The sequence below is a fragment of the Giraffa tippelskirchi genome, chromosome 13 (assembly GCF_054371585.1).
Source record: "Giraffa tippelskirchi isolate mGirTip1 chromosome 13, T2T-mGirTip1v1.2.pri, whole genome shotgun sequence".
NCBI lineage: Eukaryota > Metazoa > Chordata > Mammalia > Artiodactyla > Giraffidae > Giraffa > Giraffa tippelskirchi.
Window position 1 is genome coordinate 17,388,715 of NC_137287.1, and position 11,998 is coordinate 17,400,712.

Consider the following 11,998-nt stretch of genomic DNA (forward strand, 5'->3'; position numbering starts at 1 on the left):
AAGGTGAAAAAGGAGAGTGAAAAAGTTGGCTTAAAGCTCAACGTTCAGAAAACTAAGATCATGGCATCTGGTCCCATCACTTCATGGGAAATAGATGGGGAAACAGTGGAAACAGTGTCAGACTTTATTTTTGGGGGCTCCAGAATCACTGCTGATGGTGATTGCAGCCATGAAATTAAAAGACGCTTACTCCTTAGAAGGAAGGTTATGGCCAACCTAGATAGCATATTTAAAAGCAGAGACATTACTTTGCCAACAAAAGTCCATCTAGTTAAGGCTATGGTTTTTCCAGTGGTCATGTATGGATGTGAGAGTTGGACGGTGAAGAAAGCTGAGTGCCAAAGAATTGATGCTTTTGAACTGTGGTGTTGGAGAAGACTCTTGAGAGTCCCTTGGACTGCAAGGAGATCCAATCAATCCATCCTAAAAGAGATCAATCCTGGGTGTTCATTGGAAGGTCTGATGTTGAAGCTGAAACTCCAATACTTTGGCCACCTCATGCGAAGGGCTGACTCATTGGAAAAGACCCTGATGCTGGGTAGGATTGGGGGTGGGAGGAGAAGGGGACGACAGAGGATGAGATGGTTGGATGGCATAACCGACTCGATGGACATGGGTTTGGGTAGACTCCGGGAGTTGGTGATGGACAGAGAGGCCTGGCGTGCTGCAATTCATGGGGTCGCAAAGAGTCAGACACGACTGAGCGACTGAACTGAACTGAACTGAACATGCACACAGGTTGTAGGTGTTATACTAACAGCTGTCATATCTCCTATCTCATTTGATACTAAGAAATAGGGACCATCATGCTTTTGCAGAGACTGTTGTATGCTGGGGGTCAACAAACTTTATCTGTGATGGGCCAGATATCAAATATTTCAGGCTTTGCAGGCCATACAGTCACTGTTGCTACTGCTCTGTCACTGTAGCATGAAAGCAGCTTTATACAGCATGTAAGCAAATGGGTATGGTGTGTCCCAATGAAACTCTATTTACAAAAATAAACTTTGGCTTGAAGTTCACCGAAGTTCATTCCATCTTCTTCCTGGGCACACAGTTAGACCCCATTTCTCTGTCTCACTTGCAGTGAGATGTGACCATGACACCATGTTCCAGCTAATGCATGGAACGGGGCATGGAAGGGTCCCGGCCTGGTCCATAAACACTTCCTATGTGATCCTCCACACTACCCCTACCCACTGACTGGAAGGGAAGGACTCTGAGGCCCCAGGGGATGGCAGAGCCATAAGACAGCCCCTAAGCAGGATATCCATGTTGGAATGCTTCGTGAGCAAAAAATAAACTTGTGTTTAGCCACTACAGTGTTGATGATGCTTGCTGTAACAGCTATCCTGCCGTGACTGATCAGTCACTTCCTTCTGGTGTTGAGGAAAGAGATGCAGACAACGCAGGGGGCAATTGTTGAGTTTTGGTGGCTTGAAATCTTTTCTCTTTCTTAACAGCACATCTCCATTTCCTTTTGAGAGATTCCATTGTGCCCCCTAAGGTCAGTGTGGTGGGATGTTGCCAAGGCAGGGGTATGTGACCCAAGCTAGTCAATGAGTTGCCTCTTTTGAATGTAAACTTTAAGTAGATCAACTAGACCAGAGACAGCTGACATTTCATTCTTCCTAGTGGCAGCTTCTGGACCAGATTGTTCTTGCTAGGGTCTCACAATCATGGTCTACAAGTCCTAGGATGCAGAACCATTTTAGTTCTTGTCTTTTCCAAGTCCAGTTCTCCAGCTTTTTGTTGATTCCATGGGCTCCAACAGCCTCCCAAGAAATTTCCTCTTGCTATGTCAGCCAGGGTTGGTTTCTGTGGTTCATAATGAAAGAACTCTTCACACTCAGGAGCCACTGGTGGATGGTGAAGGCAAGAATGAAGACTTGCCTGTGATAAAGCCCCATCAGATGCTTCTCTTCTTGTGAAGGAAGAAAGCCAGTCACCCTCTGGCAGAAGAGAGCCCAGTGATCCTTGCTTGCTATTATGAACACTTTCATCTAATCCCCCTTCTCTTGAGTATGGGCAGGACCTGTAATTTGAGTGGTAGGCAGAATAATGTCCCCCAAAGATGTCCACATCCTAAACCCCAGAACCTGTGAGGATGTTACCTAACATGGCAAAAGGGACTTTGCAGATGTGACTAAGAATAAGGGATTATCCTGGGTTATCTGGCTGGGCCCAACCTAACACTCAAGTCCTTGACACGATCGTTCCTGGCTAAAGTAAGGGTCAGAGGGAAATGTGATTACAGAATTGTCAGAGAGATGCAGTGTTGCTTTGAAGATGGAGGAAGGGAGCCCCAAGCCAGGGAACGTGGGCAGTCTCCAGAAGGTGGAAAAGGCAAGGAAACAGATTCTCCCCTAGAGCCTTCAGAAGAGGATGAAGCCCTCCTGAGACCTTGATTTTGATTCCATGTTTCACTTTTGGCCTACAGAACTGTAAGCTAATAAATTCTTCTTGTTTTAAGTCACCAAGTTTGTGGTAACTAGTTACATCAGCAATAGAAAAGTATTAATACATGCCTCCAACCAACAGCTGTGTAGGTTTGGTGTGTGTTAAGTGTGTTGGTCTCTCAGTCTTGCCTGACTCTTTGCGATCCCATGGTCTGTGGCCTGCCAGGCTCCTCTATCCATAGAATTCTCCAAGAAGAATACTGGAGTGGATAGCTGTTCCCTTCTCCAGGGGATCTTCCCAACCAAGGGATGGAACCCAGGTCTCCTGCATTGCAGGCAGATTCTTTACCATCTGAGCCATGTGTAGCTATTTACTTTTTTGGCCTAAGAGATGAGATGTCACTTCTGGGATCAGGTTCCATAGGACTGGAACGTCCATTTTGCTGGCAGACTCCCTCTACTGCCTTCTTGGTTTGCATGCACAGATAAGCAAGTGGCCCCTACAACATGACAGAGAACTGAGGGTGGCTTAGAACCAAGAGCAAACTAGGAGCTGAGGGCCCTCCTGGGTCCAACAGCCCTCCAGGAACTGAATTTTCCCAACAACCACAGGTGCTTAGTGGCGTAGGAAACGGCAACCCACTCCAGTATTCTTGACTGGAGAATTCCATGGACAGAGGAGCTTGGCAGGCTATAGTCACAAAGAGTCGGACACGACTGAGTGACTGAGCGTGCATGCATACAGGTGCTTTGATCTTTGCTGAGTTGAACCTTCAGATAAGAGCTCAGCCCTGACACCATAATTGGAGCCTTGTGAGAGATCCTGATGCAGAAAAAACCAGCTAGCCCATGCCCAGACTCCCAACCTGCAGAAACTGAGATAAGAAACGTGTGTTGTTTGAAGCCACTAAATTTATGGTGATTTGTTACACAGTAATAGATAATAAGGCAAAAGGAGAAGACAGCGGGAGAGGATGAGATGGTTGGATGGCATCACCAACTCAATGGACATGAACTTGGGGCCAACTCTGGGAGACAGTGAGGGACGGGGAGGCCTGGCGTGCTGCAGTCCATGAGGTCGTCACAAAGAGTCGGACACGACTTAGTGACCGAACAACAGAAGATAATAAACACTTCTCCCAGATTTCCTGGGCGCCTTGGGGCTCTATCTATAACTCAGAGAGAACAGGAAGACAAACATGGCTCCCTTTGGCCCTAACGTGTGTGAAGCGGTCAGCAGTGGATAGAGAAGCAAAGTTATGTGAAGGAGGCTAGAGATATGGCCCCTGAAGGTGCGCCAGGCAAGCCATTCCTATTCCCGGGCCCCATTCCAGCTCACTCCCCACCAGCTCAGGAATATTTGGCATTCAGCAGGCAGAATCCACAAGAGTATTACACGAATTGCCTCATTCCCTCCCCCAAATGATGACCCTACAAAGCTGATAACGTACATGAAGTACTGTAAGCCAGGAATGCTCCAAGTACTTTATATATACTCAGTTCTTACAGAAACTCTGAGAAAAGTATTATCACCTCCATCTTATAGATAAGGAATCTTAAGCAGAGAAGTTAAACGACTTCCCAAAGCAATTCAGCTAGTTTAAGAGGTGGAGCAGAAATTTCAAACTCAGGCAGGACTTCCCTGGTGGTCCAGTGGTTAAGAATCCACACCTGCCAGTGCAGGGGACACCAGTTCGATCCCTGGTCCATGAAGATCCCCCATGCCTTGGGGCAACTAAGCCTGTGCATCACAACTATGAACCTGTGCTCTAGAAACCACACTCTGCAACAAGAGATGCCACCTGAATGAGAATCCCAAGCACTGCAGCTAGAGAGTAACCCCTGCTCTCTGCAACTAGGGAAAGCCCGCACGCAGCAACGACAACCTAGCACAGCCAACGTAAATAAATTAAATATTTACAAAGAAACCCCCAAACCTAAGTCTAGTCCTCCAATCCGTGACCTTATGGATGAGGGAACAGAACCACAAGACCACGAGCCAACACATGGGGAAGCCAGACATCTGGGTTAATTCCATTTTTCTTTTTGGCCGCCCCATGCAGCATGTGGGATCTTAGTTCCCAGACTAGGAATGGAACCCATGCCCCCTGCAATGGAAGCATGGAGTCCTAACCACTGGGCCGCCAGGGAATTCCCTAGGTTAACTCTGAAGAAACTCTGAGGAATTATTATTAACCTCATTCTACAGATGAGAAAATCCTACCGATTCCTGTAAGAGAAGGGCAAACCTTTCCTGCTTGTTACTGTTTTTGAGGGACCTCATCCCAGTCCTGTCCAAAAGTAAGAGCAGTAATGAGTTTTCCTCTGTGCTGCAGCCTATCATGGTTTCCCTAGCATCCCTGTCTAATTTTGTTCCTCACAATATTGAGAAGTGAACAGGGATGCACGTAGTCATTTCCCCTGAAACCTCACCCTCCTGTTTTGTTGATGAGGAAACTAAAGTCCAGGAGAAAAAATGAAGTGACTTTACCAAAACACCACAGTCAATCAAAGGCACAGAGACAGGACTTAAAACTTCTGGTCAACCTCCATGCCCTTTTCCCTCTGTGCCACATCAATGCTCCAAGGTTTGTCTGTCTTTTGGGCCTCATCACGCGGCTTGAAAATCTTAGCTCCCCAGCTAAGACTGAACCCGAGGACCACCAGGGTATTGCCAATGCTGCCTGTTTTGTATACATTATTTAACATACCCCTCACAACTCTACAATGTGAGTTTTTACAGGTGAGTGAAGTGAGATTTGAGAAAATAAGCAGTTTGTCCAAAACTTTATAGTTAGTGGCAGTGTGCACCCAGAAGACTTTTTGTGTTCGGGCAAGAGGACGGTGTCAGCTTTTGGAGTTCCGGGTCCCAGCTCAGGCCTTGGTTCACAGTGGCTATCTTTCCCAGCTGGCCTACTGCGTGACAGGACTTGGAGAGCCTGAGTGGCCTGGCCCAAGCCTGCCAGGATGACTCCTATCTCCAGCTCCTAGAAGATTCTTAAACACCTTGCGTTGGCCTTGTTAATAGCAATCTTAGAAGAGTTTCACAGTGTAGCCTTCCAGCGCTGGTGGTCTTATCCACCAGCCACATGCAGAAGAGCATGTGGACCCACCAACTGGCCTCCCTGGGTGGCCTCAGGGCTCATCTCCATGAGTGTCTCACATGAGTCTTAGAAAGCAACTTTTTTTCAAGTGGTAAAACCATGAGTAATTTTAATTTTCTTCTTTCTTTTCTGCTTTCCATATTTAAAAAAAGAATTATTTGCTTTTGATTGAAGGATAATTACTTTACAATATTGTGTTAGTTTCTGCCATACAGCAGGGCTTCCCTGATAGCTCAGTTGGTAAAGAATCCGGCTGCTATGCAGGAGACCCTGGTTCGATTCCTGGCTCAGGAAGATCCCCTGAAGAAGGGATAGGCTACCCACTCCATTATTCTGGCCTGGAGAATTCCATGGACTGTATAGTCCATGGGGTTGCAAAGAGTCGGACAGGACTGAGCGCCTTTCACTGCTATATAGCAACATGAATCAGCCACAGGTATGCATACGCCCCCTCCCTCTTGAACGCCCCTCCCAACTCCCACCCCATCCCAGCCCTCTAGGTTGTCACAGAGCACTGGTTTGAGCTCCCTGAGTCGTATTTGAAAAATCTCATCTTGGGTGTGGAAAGACCTCAGAGGCCTCATATTCTGGCTTCTCACAAAGGTCTATAAAAAGGTCTCCCAGAAGACCACTTATTTGCCTTAATGGAAAAACGGCTTCTACTGGGGACTATGTACCAGCTCTGTAAATTGGTCTCTTGTAGCCTTATTAAATCCCTCCCAGAGGGTTTCAAATGACCTATAAACTAGTTCCCCGGGATGCAGAATTTTAACCTTTGTAAACCAGCCTCCCTGGGTGACCTCGCAGAGCTCACAAAAGCCTGATAAAACCAGCCTTCAAGGTGGTCTCGTGCGCTGCTTTGTGAAATGGCTTCCCAAGGTGGTCTTGTATTTGGTTTTCATAAACATAAATGAAAGGTGGCTCAATGGCTGCTTTGCCAACTGGTGGCGGGAGAGCCTCAGGTGGATGGCCGTGAGGACCAGCCTTCTGAGAGGGAGGGCCTCAGGATGGCTGTACAAAACAGCCTCCTCTTGGCCACATTAAATAGCCGGAGTAATTTACTTTGAATCCAGAGTTCCTCAGAAAATGTCTTACAACAAGGCCTTCAGAATCTTATGCTGACACTGCACAGCACAGCCTTTCAGAGGTGGGAGCTTCAGGATAGCTGAGTTTGTTTTCAAAATGGCTTTACAGGTTGTCTCTGTATGAGTCACCTGAAATGGCCCTGCAGCTCTCATGACTGACCTTAAACACTAGCCTCCCAGAGAGCCTTATGAGGGCACCATGTGGCAGCCAAAGTGAGGCACCATGCTGGCCACCATCTGTGTGCGTGCGTACATGTGTGTTAAGTCACTTCAATCCTGTCCGACTCTTTGCGACCCCACGGACCATAGCCCGTCAGGCTCCTCTGTCCATGGGATTCTCCCGGCAAGAATACTGGAGTGGGTTGCCATGCCCTCCTCCAGGTGATCTTCCCAACCCAGGGAGTGAACTCCCGTCTCTTCCATCTCCTGCATTGGCAGGCATGTTCTTTACCACTAGCACCTTCTGGGTGTAGTTTTATACATGACTTGGTTCCACAGGCCTCCCAGAACCTTTCCTGATTTGGCTTTTTAAATAGTTGCCACTTCACACAGCCTTCAGGGGAGGAGTCACATCCTATTATATAAAAGTTTTCCAAAGTGGTCTCATGATCTGTTTTAAAAACTGGCTTCTTTATATACGGGGCTCTTGTGTGAGGGCCAGCGGAGGCCTGGACTTTGTCTTAGCTTTACAAACCTATCTTCTGTGATTCCTGTTGGCCATCTGAAATGGCCTTAGAGGAGAAAGGCCCCTCCCTGGCTGTACGAAACAGCCATCCAGAGGAGCTGGCCTTATGAGGCTGTAAGCAGCAGCTTTCACACGACCAGTTGGTACAGCCTTTCAGTGCAGGTCAGGAATAGGTTACATGACACTGCTTTTCTCAGTGGCCTCACACTGGTGCGTGTGTGCAAAGTCGCTTCAGTCGTGTCCGACTCTTTGCAACTCTATGGACTGTCGCCCACCAGGCTCCTCTGTCCATGGGATTCTCCAGGCAAGAATACTGGAGTGGGTTGCCATGCCCTCCTCCAGGGAAATCTTCCCAACCCAGGGATCAAACATGCATCTCTTACATCTCCTGAACTGCCAGGCAAGTTCTTTACCAGTAGCACCACTGAGAAGCCCCCATCCAGGCCTCACATCCAGGCTTTACACATCAGGCTTCCAGCATTCCCCACTGGTCTGACAGAAAGGTTTCTTGACAATCGTTATCAAGCAATTTTCTGGAGAAAGGTATCAGCCTGAATAGCTTCATGGCCAGGCTTTGCTGATTTGCTTCCCAGAGTTCCTCACTGAATTTCCTTTGTAATAACAGGTTGTAGTAAATGAAGGGGCCTTCCAGAGGAGGGAATCAGGGTAAATTGTATGAACAATCTTTCAGAGTGGGACTGCGGACTGGCCTTTACACTGGCCAGCCGCCCACCTTCCACACCTGACCAAGAGCTTCACATAAAAGGGATAAGCAAGTTGCACAAACAGCCTTCTGGTAATCAGCTATATAGGTCGGTTAACCACAGAATTTACCATACAAACCAGGATGCTAGGCAGTGCTGAGTTGCTCAGTCATGTTCAACTCTTTTGTGACCTCATGGATTGTAGCCTACCAGGCTCCTCTGTCTGTAGAATTTCCCAGGCAAGAATACTGGAGTGGGTTGCCATTTCCTACTCCAGGGGATCTTTCTGACCCAGGGATCGAACCCAAGGTGCCCATGTCTCCTGCACTGGCAGGTGGATTCTTCACCTGGGAAGCAGGATGCTATATATATAAGCCTATTATTTATAAGCCTAAGCTTGGTAAAATATACATTTATTTTTCTCTTTCTAAATTGTTTATTCTCATCATCTTCTTTGTTCTTCACTGCTTGGGACTGTCATTTCTACATGTAGGAATTTCACCTTACACAAGTCGAATACTGGAAGTGCTGAATATTGGAAGCAGCTTTCATAAAGTCATAAACTGGCATTATTGCAGGCAAATTGAGACCCACAGTCCCCCAAATCATCTGTTCAGTTCAGTCGCTCAGTCGTGTCCGACTCTTTGCAACCCCATGGACTGCAGCACGCCAGGCCTCCCTGTTCATCACCAACTCCCAGAGTTTACCCAAACTAATGTCCACTAACCATCTCATTCTCTGTTGTCCCCTTCTCCTCCCACCTTCAATCTTTCCCAGCATCAGGGTCTTTTCAAATGAGTCAGTTCTTCGCATCAGGTGGCCAACATATTGGAGTTTCAGCTTCAGCATCAGTCCTTCCAATGAATATTCAGGACTGATTTCCTTTAAGATGGACTGGTTGGATCTCCTTGCTGTCCAAGAGACTTTCAAGAGTCTTCTCCAACACCACAGTTCAAAAGCATCAATTCTTCAGTGCTCAGCTTTCTTTATAGTCCAACTCTCACATCCATTCATGACTACTGGAAACACCATAGCTTTGACTAGATGGACCTTTGTTGGCAAAGTAAAGTCTCTGCTTTTTAATAAGCTGTCTAGGTTGGTCATAACTTTTCTTCCAAGGAGCAAGCGTCTTTAAACTTCACGGCTGGAGTCACCATCGGCAGTGATTTTGGAGCCCAAGAAAATAGAGTCTGTCACTGTTTCCACTGTTTCCCCACCTATTTGCCATGAAGTGATGGCACCAGATGCCATGATCTTAGTTTTCTGAATGTTGCCATATGAAAAAGCCCGAGCGGCCTTGTAAACTCACTTTAAAGTCAGTCTTCCTGGCATTAACTGGTATTGGACTTAAAAGATGTCTTGTTGGTTACAGATGGCTGTTTTTTGAAAGGGGTGAGGGTAGAGGTGAATTGTCTTTTATAAAAGGTTGTATTAAATGAACGAACCTTCCAGAGAATGTTCCTGTGTCCTAGCTTTGTAAACTGACCTCCCAGAGCACCACCTGTCTGTATTGGCCTCTCCATGTAAGACCACTTTCATGGGAAGGTCATGTATGGGCTGCATAGAACTGCTCTTCTCAGTGGACTGTCTTGGCTTCTTACATAAAGGTCTGTTTGCTGGCATATGAAATAATCTTGAAAAGGCGGGGGTGGTGCTGGCAGGGTTTTCAGAAAAAGACTGTATGAACTAGCCTCTCAGAGTGACTTTTGTCTTGGCTGTATAGACCACTCTAATGTCAACTTCAAAACAGCTTCTTGCTGATCACGTAAAACACCAAGGAGCCAAGTACAGGCTGTACACAAGGAACGGCCTAACTCGGGTCCTGAACTTCATGAATTCACATCCAGATGGAGTACATCATTGGAAGATGGAGTCTGGTTGGCTGTTAGATAACAGCCCAAGTGGATTCCTGACAGCTCTAAAATAAAGCCTTCTAGAAAGCCACTGCAGTCATCCCAGAATTCTCTTAAATTATCTTTAAGGCTCTGAAGTGCTTCTCGGAATATATCAGCTTCAATCTAGCTTTCTGGGAACAGGCTGCCCAGTTCTGTAAAGTGCAGAAAGGCTTGGGTTGGAGCCCGCAGGTGTGATCCCAACACCTGCCCTGACTTGCTCTAACCCTGCTAAGCACCGCGACTTATCTTTGCTGGATTCTGAGGGCGCATAACGCGACAATTATGCTCAGAGTTAACCCCTATGGAGTTAGACACCCCCTTCCTCCAGGCGCCCACATGCACAGGCCCCATCGGGTCCTCCAGGGTGGGCGGGCTGGACGGGTTCTATGTATCGCTCCATGCCTCCACTGGGAGGTTTAACACCTTTTCCCTGAGCCTCTCCCTGGACTTTATTTCCCTCTGTCTACCTTAGGGGCCCGATGGTTCAAGCCTGCTCAGTCTTCCTACTTCCAGACCGGTAACAAAGGGTAACTGGTCAGGCAGAGAAGGGCGGCAAGCACCTGCCGGTACAAACACTGCGAAGCGCAGGGGCCTCAGAATCGCATCAGTGAAAGTTGCTCAGTCGTGTCCGACTCTTTGTGACCCCATGAACTCTATAGTCCATGGAATTCTCCAGGTCAGAATACTGGAGTGGGTAGCCTTTCCCTTTGCCTCCAACGGATCTTCCCAACCCAGGGATCGAACCCAGGTCTCCTGCATTGCTGGCAGATTCTTTACCAGCTGAAGCACCAGGGAAGCCCAAGAATACTGGAGTGGGTAGCCTATCCCTTCTCCAGGGGATCTTCCCTACCTAGGACTCGAACCGGGGTCTCTCCTGCATTGCAGGGGGATTCTTTACCCGCTGAGCTACCAGGCAAGCCCTGAGCTACGAACCAACGAGACACCAAAAACCGCGCAAGCGCAAAAAGCAATACCTGTCAAAAGGAAAGCAATACGCACGCGCGGGACCTAGGCGGCGGCTCTGGAGAGTCGACCGGCTAAACTGCGTTCTCAGAGCGCATGCGCCGCCTCGGTTTTCCCCTCCCCAAGGCCCCTCTGAGATTCGCTACTTTGAAGGGCTGCCCTGGGCTTTCCAAGGCGCACGCGCGAGACGGTCCCTACCCGCTTTGCCTCTACATGCGACGCCTGCGCAGTCCTCCCCCTTAGTCCGGCGCCCCGCGCTTCTAAGGGGCCAGAGCTGCTCATGCTCACTCCTCTCGAGTCGCTCACCTATCTGGCTCAGATTTGGACGGTATCGACTCGCCGGAGGCCGGCGACGACTTGTCCTTTGAAAACCGAACGCTCCAGCCCTCTCCGAGTAGTCAGAGGCTTGCCGGAATATCGATCACTCGCAGCTCGATTGCCCACCAAGGCATGCCTAGCGAAGCGCCGAGTGATCGATGCCGTGGCCCCGCCCCGCCCGATTTTAAAGGCGGGAGGGTGGAGCTATGGCCTAGGGTTGTTGGGCTTTTCCCTTGGTTTCTCCTCTGTGGCATGGGGACACCCGCGATTACTTCTGTAAGGGTAACTTCGTATACAAAGAAGTTTCTCACCCACCATTTTATCAGTCAGTCCTCTTTTTACAGAGAGGTGAATCGAGATAAACCAGTCCATCCTAAAGGAAATCAATCCTCAATATTCATTAGAAGGACTGATGCTGAACCTGAAGCTCCAGTACTTTGGCCACCTGATGCGAAGAGCCGAATCATTAGAAAAGACCGTGATGCTGGGAAAGATTGAAGGCGGGAGGAAAAGGGAATGACAAGAGGACGAGATGGTTGGATGGCATCGCCGACTGGATGGACATGAATTTGAGCAAGCTCTGGGTGGACAGGGAAGCCTGGTGTGCTGCAGTTCATGGGCTTGCAAAGAGTCAGACACTACTGAGCGACTGAACAACAACAGCAGAATCAAGGCTCAGTGAAATAAGGTGGCCAAATATTTGTACTTTAGGAAAGTCGCAAATGCTGACTTTTCAAAGTTCACCCCCAAGTGCTACATCCACAGCCTGTGGAAGTGAGGAGGACCAGGGTGTCAGTACTGAGTGGCAGGCAGGGGATCAGAGCCTTCACTTATGCCACTGCTGC

The 11,998-nt window shown here is 48.2% G+C and overlaps 1 protein-coding gene across 2 annotated transcripts in view; it reads right to left on the bottom strand.

Annotated features, from left to right (window-relative positions):
• The window catches only part of KDM8 (lysine demethylase 8), a 29,005-nt gene extending 17,725 nt beyond the window's left edge, over window positions 1-11,280 (bottom strand). For both annotated transcript variants that reach the window (XR_014072327.1, XM_081553395.1), the window contains exon 1: window positions 11,142-11,280. The gene's annotated coding sequence lies outside the window, so the exon portion shown is untranslated. The remainder of the gene's footprint in view (window positions 1-11,141) is intronic.
• Window positions 11,281-11,998: the final 718 nt, after the last annotated feature.